Source organism: Amblyomma mixtum, chromosome 1, assembly GCF_055824585.1.
Source record: "Amblyomma mixtum isolate Tamu chromosome 1, ASM5582458v1, whole genome shotgun sequence".
Taxonomy (NCBI): Eukaryota; Metazoa; Arthropoda; class Arachnida; order Ixodida; family Ixodidae; genus Amblyomma; species Amblyomma mixtum.
The window spans coordinates 90,435,045-90,447,882 of record NC_143012.1 but is presented as its reverse complement, the minus strand read 5'-3'; the positions used below and the strand labels follow the sequence as shown (position 1 = coordinate 90,447,882).

Below are 12,838 nucleotides of genomic sequence, written 5' to 3'. Positions count from 1 at the left end.
CGTTTCATCACGGTTTCTCCTCGCATTCGCACGCACTGCACCAATCACAACTGTCTGCTTACACTCCCGTGGTTGTCACGCGCTACGCGGTGTTCGGAGTCCACGGCTTGCATCACGCGCACCAGTGGCGGATACGCGCGAGTGTCGCACCCCAAGGAACGGGGTTCTTGTTACCCGCCGCTCATCTCACGTGCGATGTCCCGCCGTCGGAAGCTGTTGTTGATCACACTTGCCGCCGCGCGGAGAGAGCGGCGTCGCTCTACGCCCGCGCAGCGCACGTTGCGTCGAAGAGCGGGAAGGGCCGCAGCAAGGTGAACTTGATGCACCTCACACATGCCTGCCGACGCCGCCAACGCTCCAAGGTTCGCAGGAAGCTCTGCCGGCACAGACGAACTGCAAGGCGCGCTCAGCCACATCCGCTCTCACGTAAACCCGAGTCGCAGCGAAGTTCGCAGGAATGTGCGGCTGGCCCAGACGCTTGCGTCTGCCCTTGACTTCCGCCGGTGCATTCGAAGGGAAACTCGCGGTCTTCTAAGGTTCCGATGACGCACGTCGCGCTCAGGAGCGCAACAGGCGTGCTTCATCCGTCAGTGAAATCCCCACGGCTGCATCTGAAGATCCTACGATCCTGGCAGAGAGCAAGAACACGTGTTCCGTGAATGACCTCGCCCGCTTTGTGTATGGGACCGTGAGCACCAACGCTTCGTCCAAGCGCAGCTTAGGCCGCTGTGGAAGTGATATACCTCCGACGGAGTTTTTTCGGCGAGTTGAAAGGGCGATACCAGCATGGACGGTGCTGGCAGCTACTGCCCTTGGCGTTGGAGACTGGAACACTTGCTACGCGGGCATTGCACCGAACGCTCCTGCGCTGCGGACGAGCTCAAACGATGCTGGCTCATGGAAGGTATAGCCTCGTGGAACAAGGCTTTGCGGGCGACGAGGCTTGTGTTGACAGAGCTCGAACCGGGCAAGCTCTGCTTGCGCTCTCACGACGAGCGAATTCACCTGTGGGCGAGGCAACATAGTTCCGGCAATGAAAACGATAATGCGTTCCTCATCGCCTGGCTTCCTAGACAACACCCCTGCATCCGTGAGGTCCGTGTGCACGATCGAACAAACATTATCCGGCTCTCCTTCATTTCGTCCGCCATCGTTGGACTGGCGAATAAGCCGCAAAGTGTTGTGCCTCATGCCAGCTGTAGTCTTGTGCCTGATTGCATATTTCTCTAAGCCTTTGGCCCTCCGAAGTGCCTGCTTGACGTCCCCAACATTCACCTGAACGACGCCCTGGCGCCCAATATGTCTGATAGGCTGAAGGTAAACTGGCAGACTCTCCAGCGTGAAGCTGGTCGGCAACAATCTGTCTCGGGAATCTGCATGGACCCTGCTCCTTGCCCTAGTCGCGTCTGAACGGCTAGAGGACTTGGCCTTCCAGGACAGTAGAGAGTCTTCAGCCTGCGACGCCATTGCAGGAGCCTTCAGGAGCAATAAGCTTCTGCAGAAGCTCTCCTTGGTGGGTCTATGCGAAGCAGGTATGAGCTGCGAGCACTTAAATGGAGGACGAGGTTATACCATAATACAAAATTTTGGGCGAGTTGGTTACCTACATTCATTATTACAGCGCAACGACGGCACAGAACAAGAGGGGCACACAACAGCGCTGACTGTCAACTAAATTTTATTCGAGACCAATAAGGTTTTTATACCACCTGGCGATCAGAACAGGGGAAAAAAAACATACAAGAATAGCTGCAGGCATGCGCAAGGGTACAAGAACGGCGGTTAACCGGCACGTGTCAGATTTCACATTCTAGATATTTGATCTCTTTCTGGGACAATGCCACTGATGGTGCGCCTATGCACTCGTCCTGCAATCTTATAATCATAAAAGCTTCTATTATTTCTCTTGTTAATGTGTCTCGGTGTTTCCCTATGAAACTGCATTGCCTGCACATCGGTTCACATTTATCGTCGCTGTTATCTTCTGCGTCATCTTCTGGAAAAAATACATCGGGCAGACTGGCCGCTGTCTCAACAAAATGCTAAAAGAGCACAGTGACAATGTCGCACGTGTTGCTACCTCAGGCCACGTAGCCAAACATTGCAGGGACTGCAGCGCAGAAGATAACAGCGACGATAAATGTGAACCGATGTGCAGGCAATGCAGTGTCATACAGAAACACCGAGACACGTTAACATGAGAAATAATAGAAGCTTGTATCATTATAAGACTGCAGGACGAGTGCATAAGCGCACCATCAGTGGCATTGTCCCAGAAAGAGATCAAATATCTAGAATGTGAAATCTGACACATGCCGGTTAACCGCCGTTCTTGTACCCTTACGCATGCCTGTAGCTATTCTTGTATGTTTTTTTCCTGTTCTATCGCCAGGTGGTATAAAAACCACACTGGTCTCGAATAAAATTTAGTTGACAGTCAGCGCTGTTGTGTCCCCCTCTTGTGATGTGCCGTCGTTGCGCTGTAATAATGGATGTTATCATTAATGTTTGACAAGTATGTTTGGTGCGTTAGAAGGGACTCTATCACTTCAGCACCTGGCTCTGGAAAAGGCACCAATTAGTGACAGAGTGGAAGAGGCATTGGCAAAGTTCTTGATGAGCCATCACTCACTTCAAACACTGTTGCTGCTGAACTGCAGCTTTCATAGGAGAGGTGCTACATGTATTGCGGAGGTATAATCTGCGAACTGCCCTTTCGAGCACCTCAATTTTCACAACTGATCTCTTGAAGCGAGAACTGTCAGCAAGTTGTGCGCGGCAGTTCCTTTCAACACGAACTTAAGAAGCCTCGTTCTGCCGCACATCAGCAGCACATCGCGAATTCTGAAGCAGAAAAAGTCCACTCTTGAGCTGCTCAAGCTGGAGTGTCCTGGCTGCGTCCAACTTTGCGTGTTTGTACACCATCCCTCGTTGGTGTCCGAAACCCTGGCACAGGCCCTCGGATGCGCTGCAAAGGTGAAGATCTGCCATCGAGGGCATGCCGTCAACGACCTGTGCTCCGTGTATGCCTCGTTGGCCTCGAATCACTCATTCCGTTCACTACACGTCGAATACGAAGGCGGCGCCACTGTCCATGATGACACAACACAAGGAGCTCTCACCACTGCGCTCTGTGCGGTACTCAAGGGATGTGGAAGCCTACGGAGCTTTCACTTAGACGTGCGCAGCGCTTACAGTGAGAGAGAGGAAACGGCCCCACTAATGACCAAGATCTTTGACACCCTGATATACAACCGACGCCTAGGGAAATTTGAGTTTGTAACCTCTCGGCTAACCTTAAATACTGCTCAGTTGCTGTCGGTGCTGGTTGGCAAATTCAAGGGAAGCTTGGTTGAACTGCGCGTCGAGAGCACCGGTAACATATCTGACGCGGTTCTTGTCGTGCTACAAGGGATGATCACCAGGAATGTCTTCCTTTCGAGGGTCACTGTAAGGTGCTCTGCCTGGAATCACGTGGTGTGGGATTCTGCAGGCATCGACGATGCTAAAGAGCAGAACCGGGACCTGCTGAACAAGGCAGCGACATTCGTGATGAGTTCTGACGCAAGGTCTGCACCTTCTGCCAAACATCCCTGGGAAACTGCCTTCGACGAACTGTGCGGCACCGCATCGCTACAGGAACACCTGGTGTCCCTCTCTGGAAAATCCGAGCACCGGGTGTCCATGGACTTGAAGAAGGCAAGGTGCCATCTGTATGACAACTACATGATCTATGCTGGTGTTGTGCGCGTGAGAGTTCTCTGCGAAGCTGGCGATGGCAGCACGCAGTTTGATGCACTTAATGTTGACTGCTGGCGTTCCATAGCGCAGTACCTGAAATTGAGTGATGTGGTTTGATGACCGATTGCGAGGAGATTGGAGGACTACTGTGATCTTGTTTGTTTTATGTGTGCGTGTGTGTGCATGTGCGTTCTTGACATGAAACGCGTTTATGCACATGCTTCGATGGCTTTTTTTCATTCCTTCGCCCAGGACAGCGACCAGTGGCCAACGTCTACTTCAAATGAAACCTCATTCTCCGCGGCTTGAATGTCCAAGCGCGCCATAATGACTTGACTGGACTTCATGCCGGTGACAGCATTCTATAAGATGTTTGCCGCTTCTTTGCGCTCGCCAACTTCTAGCGTAGACGATCCAGCTATTCGTGGAGCTGTGCGAGGTGGTGGTTGTAGCCTCGTATAATGGCGCATGCCGACACAAGGGGATCGGCCAAGAAGTGGGGTGCAAAGAGAGTTTTTTGTGATAAATTTTTTTCATGGACAAAAATTGCCGCGCTGACCTATTTTCGACTCTTCTGACAGCTTCTTCCTCCTCTTCAAGTGAGGTTTTCAACTTCTTTTATCGTGGCTCAAGTGGCGTGCATCCTGATTTTTTGTGTCTCTTTAATTGTTTCTCTGTAACGCCCGCTCCCTATCTGTCTTGGGGGAAAACTCCGATTTGCACGTGCATGACGTCCGCCGGGCTAGCTGGATTGACGAGGGGGGGGGGGGGGGGGGCTTCGGCCACGTGGGCCTATAGAATTCCAACGCGGGTGGCGGGGATGGATACATGGCTAGGACCCGTATGAGAGGCTGTAGCGATTTTCATGCAAGTCGGGGGGGGGGGGGGGCATTTGCGCTAATTAATTCTGATGCCAGGCGGAGGTCAGCCTCCGTTCATACTCAGGTTGCACCCATGAAATATGGCTCTGAAGGCGGTGTACATATCTTATTTTCTTTGGGGGAGGGGGGTGGGGAGGGGGGAGGTCGGAGGTCGGAGAGATTATGAGGAAGTTTTGGGTTGGGTTGATTCCAGCCGCCCCGAAGCCGTCCATAGACCAGTGCACTCCAGCCTTAGCAAACGCGAAGAAATCGGAGAGTTTCACTTGCAGCTGCCGACTTTCCTGTCCTTGCTGATTACAGTCAGCTTTTGTCGTGCTTTCTACATAGCGACTTGGGCGCGTCAAATGGTCATCGTGTATAGTCACGGGCGTTTCGATGGTCCACATCGCTGCTTTATTTAACGCCATTTGGCCATTGCCGATGACTGCACGGCGTGCCCATATAGCAACCACCATTTCCCGCCCCTGCCTCTAACGCTTGAAATCAAGAAAAGTTTCAGAAACGTGGTGAGCTTCTTTGAAGACGACTGGCACCCAGATTTGAGTCAAGTCGTATCTACGACTGCGGGGCTGAGTGTCTGCGTTTACTTTTTTGTGATTGGATCCCTGGATTCGAGTGCATCAAGTCTGTGTTTATGCCAAACCCGGCGTCCTGGTTCGTTCAGTCTGCCTGAGCAGCACCAGCTCGAACGCGCGGCAACGTCAATATCTGGCTTTACCCTTCACGACAGTGACGATAGGAGCCCCACACGTGGTTCTGTCACCAATTGAGTGCACCCATTTCGAAGCTAACCGGGACGAAATGTTTTGTTGCGAAAGCGACACTCCGACAGGCAAAGTGAGAGCTCAGGTGATCACCGTAGCTACGCTTACCTTGTTTCAATTGGTCAGAATGGTCGTGACGTCACAGTGCGCGAATTTCAAACGGGGACAATTGTACTTTAGCTAGTAAGCATGCAACCAATTAAAGCCATCGTATAGTGATGCTCCAAGTAAGTGGGACTGAGTTTAGTTAATTGCTTAATTAACCAACTTGCCTAATAACCTTTCTAGTCAGACCAAATAAATAAGAAAGAAATTGGTCGAGTTGGGGAATCGAACCGTAGCCTCCAGAGTGGGAGACAAGCACACTAACCACTCCGCCATGCCAGCTCGACGGTTTGGAATGAACAAAGGCGCGTCTAGTGAATACGGTGTCTTCGTTCACTTCCATCTTCCTCCCTTCCCGTTACGGCGAGGTTGAGGTGTCCACCGAGATATGCGAGACAGATACATTTCCTTTCCTCAAAAATCAATTTACCGACGAGCAAGGCATAGAGCCGAACGGGCGATGGCGTTCTGTGGACTCCCTGGCAGCGTTGCAAGACGCTGTCGCGTTCCACTCTCAGAGGCGAAGCTTAACATCTCAACAACATATCAGTGACACAAGCAGCAACACTGCGCTTAAGGCTTTCGCCTCACCGCACCTTAGCTCAACAAAGTGTCCCCGAATTTTTTTGTTTTTAAATTACGTTGCTACGCCACCGCCTATGCGAGCTCCTAAAAACGACATTCCAGCTTCATGGAGAGGGCCATTCAAGGCAGCTCCACTACCCATGAATATGCACCCCGATTTTCACCAGTCAAGACGACAAGCACGAGCCGAAGCTATGAAAAGGCACTACGGCGGGCGCGAGGGCGTGCTCTATGTTGATGCTGCGGGTCCCCAGCAGGGAATGACGGCCGTCGCGGTAGTGCACCAAAACAAAACAATGGACGGACTAGTACTGGCTAGCCAGGACATACTGGCTGCGGAAGAAGTGGCGATTGCTTTAGCTGCAACAGACACTAGCTCGGAATATATTCTCACAGATTCACAGACAGCGTATCGCAATTACCTCAGGGGCAGGGTCGCATCGCTAGCAGTTAAAATCCTGCAAGATAGCTACACCCGTGGCTACCAACCCACACACAAACAAGTAATATGGGTACCAGGTCACCAGGGCATCCCAGGGAACGAGAGCGCACATGCCTCAGCCCGAGCATTTCTCCCTCGGGCACCCAGTGCGGATGCCGTGGAACCTCCTACCCCACTACTAACTTGCAACGACTTACTTCAGCACTTAAGATTATCCCGTCGGGTCTACCCTCCGCCGGCTAAGACACTGGACAAAGGGGAGGAACTGCACCTCCGAAAGCTACAGACTAACGCTTACGACAACCCACGAAGACTACACGCAATAGACCTGGAGTCATTTGACTCACACTGCAAATTCTGCGGGGAGAAGGCGGACCTGTACCATATGGTATGGGCCTGCCAACGAAATCAGGCGGTCACTGTCAATAACCAGCCAACGCAGGAGGGGTGGGAGGCAGCTCTGACAAGCTCGAACGAAACGATTAAAAAGTAACTCATTGAAAGAGCGCGGACCGCAGCCTACGTCAATGGGGTTCAGGACTGAGAGCTCCACCTCCTAAACAGTTTCATTAAAATATTTTCACCACCACCACCTACAGCAATAATTTATCCAACGCAGGAACGTCCGAAAGTGTGCAGCTCATACTCGGCTGTACTTGTGCATCCTTCTGGGGCGGAATAAAAGCTACGCTACTGGGCGCGAATTAATTCATTGTTTTAATGCGATAACATTAGAGTTGTCCCACCAAAACCCCGCCGGTGTCTGAGACGAAATTCGCTGATTGGTTTAGAGAGGTCACGTGACTTTGTGACGTCATCACAACCTAGATAAAGAGCGACCGAGATAAAGAGTCTTAATAAAAATAATAAAAGATGTAAAATATGCAAATTTAGGCACCGTTGAAGCATAGCGGATACTTTCCACCGCGGCTAGAATTCCTATTTTTTGTTTTTTTCAGACTTTATTTCAGCATCAGACGAAACACAGAGCCTGATGCAGGGACAGAAGCTAAAGGCTAATGGTGCCTGACGAGGCTTCTGACCCTACACAGCTCACAGCGGTACAGACACAATACGCATCTTATAAACAAAAGAATAAATTCTGCCTCCCAGCTGTAGTCACAAAAGATAAAAAAACGCAACATTTGACACCTGTACATAAACGTATTGCGTGTACAGGTGCACACACAAACAACAAGTCACACATAATAGGACGTTACACAAATAACATGAATCAGCACAAATAGCTGCTGTACAAAATAATACATAGATACATAATGCACTTTTTAAATAGCCAGGGAAAACTTCATAATACGGTTCGAAACGACACAAAAGCAAGATAAAAGCAACTGATAAAGTCATTTTGAGTTGTACAGAGTTTCGTGTTTCTTTTATGAGACGACAGGAAAACATGAAAAACAGTGTTCAATTATGACTATGACTTTGGTTTGGTGTATTGGAGTTCAACGCCCCAAAGCGACTCAGGCTATGAGGGACGCCTTAATGAAGGGCTCCGGAAATTTCGATCACCTGGGGTTCCTTAACGTGCACTGACATCGCACAGTACACGGTCCTCTAGAATTTCGCCTCCATCGAAATTCGGCTGCCGTGGCCGGGATCGAACTCGCGTCTTTCGAGTGAGCAGCCGAGCGCCGTAACCATTGAGCCACCGCGGCGGGGCCTAGCAGTCCGAATATGGCAATTGATGCACTGGAAATCGCAAAGAGACTGACGCAAACACACACAGAAGCTGCAAAATATATGAAATAACGCTATCGCATTCCACTCTTAAGGTGATATAAGCGTCCCCATAGCTTTTGTGTGCTTTTGCCTTCTTTAATAAATTTAGTGAAAATAAATGGCAGATACTTGGCCCTGTTGTGATTCCCGGCCCAACCAGGGGAAACAGGTGAGCCAGGCAGGCGCCATCAAGCTACCACGACAGAAAGCGCTGCTGTTCGGTAAAGACGCAAGAAACGCTGACGTGGGGCGGCTACTGGCGACGGCGTCGGCGTGAACAAAGGCGTCCAATCCCCTTCGCTGGCGATGCTGAATGCGGCTCTGGTGCCGAACTGCGCTTTTGTGTGGACTACCAGAGGAGACAGCGAGCGGTGGCGGCGCCAACCCATCGCCCGCTTGCCCCTGGGCAACCCGACAAAGTGCGGGGGACACGGCTGATTTGTCCCTTCCACCCGCCTGAAGAGGTCACCCCTGATTCTCACAGCCGGTCTCCTCTCCGTCGCGGCGGCGACGGAGCCGGGAATCGCGGCCGCAACGGAACGGATTTTTGTCTCATCGAAAGAGGCGCCGGACACCGGCAAACCAGTTTGGGCGGGCGCTCGCTGCTCCCACGTGACTCTACATCAGTGCCTTTTTTTTTTCTTCCGCAACGCTGCTCGGTGGTGTTCGTAGGACATGCCGAAGTAGCGGTGAACGTCGTCTGCCGTCTGCTTGCGCTTTGGTTCACTGGGCTCTTATCGGAGAAAAAAAAACGATGCGATCTCGCGAGCGGTGAAAAAAGTTTGAAGTTAGTTTATTAACTCTACGCAACTCCCCTGTTTTCGCAGCGAAACACCACGCGTACAGCACCAAAACAAATATATATGAGTATAGCAAGCTAGTTTTAAAGCCAGAAATGAGTGCTGCACTCACAGTATTCAGGCCAATATGCACGAAATTGAACATATGTAGGGCGGTAATGAACTCTTATCAATGGCTTGAGAGATTGGTCTTTATACAACCATTCAAGAATTAAGCTAGCAAAACAATTTAAACGGCTGATAAAAACGATGGGGCCTCAAGAGCTAGCAGCGGGTGAACGGAATTTTGTTTTTCTGCTCTTTTCATTATCTCTGCAGTTACCGCTCTCGCCCCCTTTCTCCTTTCTTCACCTGCATGGTTCCCCTTTGCATCAGCCATCCCCTTCACTTCGCTTTAAGCCTGGCAAGTCTTTTCGTCCCCCGCTTCGTTACCCTCCCGAAAAAAAAATCATTTATCGTATATCCCATGCCTAGTGTAAACACAATGCTCATTTGCAGACCCGTTTTGGCTCGAACACCTCGTAAAATAAAACTGTCATCCGCTCTCTGTTCCACGACAGCGGGCGCTTTTCGGGGCCCGAGACGTGTGCATCGCATCTTCCGACGGAGAGTACAAAAATGAGCAAGCTTTTTTATTTTCACCCTGCCCGCGCACCCGCCCATCGCCGCCGCCGCCGACGCTCGCCAGCGCCATCTCTTGGTCGCAGCAAGCAAGCCGCGTGTGACGTGAGGCGAGCTCGCGCTAAGACTGGTGCGTTTTCCGTGGGGCGGGGCTCCGTCGCCGCCGCTCGACGGAAACGTAGAGCAGGAACCGGCGGCACCGGCCACCCGATTTGGGGGGGAAAACGGTCCAAAACCAAAAACGGTCCAAAACGGGAAAAACCGGCTGTGAGAATGTGGCTTTTTTTCCCTTGCTCCGTCGCCTCCGTCACGCCGGGAGCCGACGGAGGGGGCTGGTTTTGGACCGTTTCCCCCCCCCCCCCCCCAAATCGGGTGGCCGGTTATGCCGGGTCCTGCTCTACCACGGCCGCTCAATGGAGAGCGCACTGTGCGCCTCCATTGAGGGGCCGTGGCTCTACGTTTCCGTCGAGCGGCGGCGACGGAGCCCCGCCCCACGGAAAATGCACCAGTCATAGCGCGACCTCGCCTAACGTCACCCGCGGCTTGCTTGCTGCGACCAAGAGATGGCGCTGGCGAGCGTCGTCGGCGGCGATGCGCGGGTGCGCGGGCAAGGAGAAAAGACAAAAAGCCTGCTCTTTTTTTGTACTCTCCGTCTGGAGATGCACGCGTCTTGCGCCCCGAAAAGCGCCCGCTGTCGAGGAACAGAGAGCGGATGACAGTTTTATTTCATATGGCAATATACGAGGTGTTCGAACCAATGAGCATTGTGTTTGAACTAGGCGTGGGATATACGATAAATGATTTGTTTTTTTTCGGGAGGGTAACGAAGTGGGGGACGAAAAGACTGTTGTCAGGTTTAAAGCGAAGTGAAGGGGATGGCTGATGCAAAGGGGAACCATCCAGGTGAAGAAAGGAGAAAGGGGCGAGAGGGGTAACTGCGGAGATAACGAAAAGAGCAGAACAAATAAAATTCCGTTTACCCGTTGCTAGCTCTTGAGGCCTCGTTGTTTTTATTAGCCGTTTAAATTGTTTTGCTAGCTTAATTCTTGTATGGTTGTATAAAGGCCAATCTCTCAAGCCATTGATAACAGAGTTCATTACCACCCTACATATGTTCAATTTTGTGCATATTGGCCTGAATACTGTGACTGCAGTACTCATTTCTGCAGCGGCTTTAAAAGTAGCTTGTTATACTCATATATATTTGTTTTGGTGCTGTACGCGTGGTGTTTCGTTGTAAAAACAATTGGAGTTGCGTAGAGTTAATAATAATAATAATAATAATAATAATAATGATTTATTTCCATCACCATACAGTGTTGGAGGGGATGGGAATAAAAGCGGTTATCGCTTGACAAGGTTCCCACCCCCTGTACAGCAAGTAGGCAGTGGCATGCGACGGCACTTCTGAGAAAATAAGAGAGAGAAAAAAAAAGACAACAGACATACACAATCACCAGCGTGTGCAGAAAATCAATGCGGCTTTAAGAAATAACAACAAAAGCAACAACAATAACAAAAAAAAACTGTTATAAAGATTATAACAGCAACCAATAATGAAATACAAGTTCAAAGTGTGAAAGCTAGAAAAATGTGGCTTCGGAAATAAAGTAGTTGAGAAGGTCAGAGCAGCTAATGTTTCCTATGTCAATGTTTGCAGTAATTAATCTATTGAGGAGTGAGGGAAGTTCGAATGTTACCATTTGGCGTCCATAGTTTGTTCTGACTAAAGGAACTACACAGTGTGGTAAGGTGGAAAGTTGGGCGAGTTGAATCTTATTCATGATGAAGTTTAGCGCCAAAAACGAGGACAAAGAAGGAGTGAAGACACAACACGAGCGCTTTTTTCGCAACTAAAACTTTAATGGAAGAACACATAACATATATACCCATCTCGTGAAGTAAATCAAAAAGAAGAAACAAACATGATATGGTCAAGATAAACCTTAGAGGGCGATACATCTGAAGAGTGCTGAGGGTGCAAAAGGTACATAAAGGGTGCAAAAACAGGAAACTTCATGGTCACAATCACAATCACGAAGGCGAAACCAAAATACCAAAAAAACAAAAAAAAAAGCAAAAAACAAAAAAACAAAAAAAAAAAACAAAAAAAAGGCAAAAAAAAGAGGGGGAAAGGAAAAGATTGTGATTGTGATTGTGACCATGAAGTTTCCTGTTTTTGCACCCTTTATGTACCTTTTGCACCCTCAGCACTCTTCAGATGTATCGCCCTCTAAGGTTTATCTTGACCATATCATGTTTGTTTCTTCTTTTTGATTTACTTCACGAGATGGGTATATATGTTATGTGTTCTTCCATTAAAGTTTTAGTTGCGAAAAAAGCGCTCGTGTTGTGTCTTCACTCCTTCTTTGTCCTCGTTTTTGGCGCTAAACTTCATCATGAATACACAGTGTGGTTTGCGACGGCGTGGGTATGCGCACTGAAATAACTGAATTGGGGCTAAGTCAGATAAGTTTGTAATGCATTTTCTTTGTTCTATTTTATAGGTGCGCAATAGCTGATATGCATAAAGGTTGAAAACGTTAATAATCTTGTGCTTGGAAAATAAGTTTTTAGTTGAGTATCTATATGGCAGGTTATGAACAATTCTGAGTGTTCTATGTTCAAGAACAGCAAGTTATTTCAGACTGATTTTTTGTAGCAGTAGCCCATAACAATGAACAGTAGTTTAGATGAGAGCGAAATAATGCACGATATAACAGAAGTTTTACCTTTTGTGGGAGACAACATTTGAAACGTGTCATAAATCCTATGGCTCGAGATGTCTTTAATGCTATATGACTTATGTGGTCGTCCCATTGCATGTCTTCAGTGAATATTACGCCAAGCGATTTGAATGATTTTACTAACTCAATCGGGTCTCGGTTGTAATGTAGCTCACCAAATTCACTGCAAATTTTGTTTTTTGGATGAAAAAGTATTGCCTTAGATTTTGTTGCATTAACTGAAAGAAGATTGTTATCGGACCATGTCTTTATTTTTTCCAGGAGTATGTTTGCATTTTCCAGTAACTTACTACCAGTAGCGTCGGATAAAAACAAACTGGTGTCGTCAGCATAAATTATGAAACGAGCGTTATTATCCACACTAGTGATGTCGTTAATGTAAAGGTTGAATAGCAGTGGTCCAAGGATACTT

At 49.1% G+C, this 12,838-nt stretch overlaps 1 pseudogene; it reads left to right on the top strand.

Moving 5' to 3' along the window:
* Positions 1-786: 786 nt before the first annotated feature.
* Positions 787-3,858, top strand: LOC149367169 (uncharacterized; annotated as a pseudogene).
* The last annotated feature ends 8,980 nt before the right edge of the window (positions 3,859-12,838 follow it).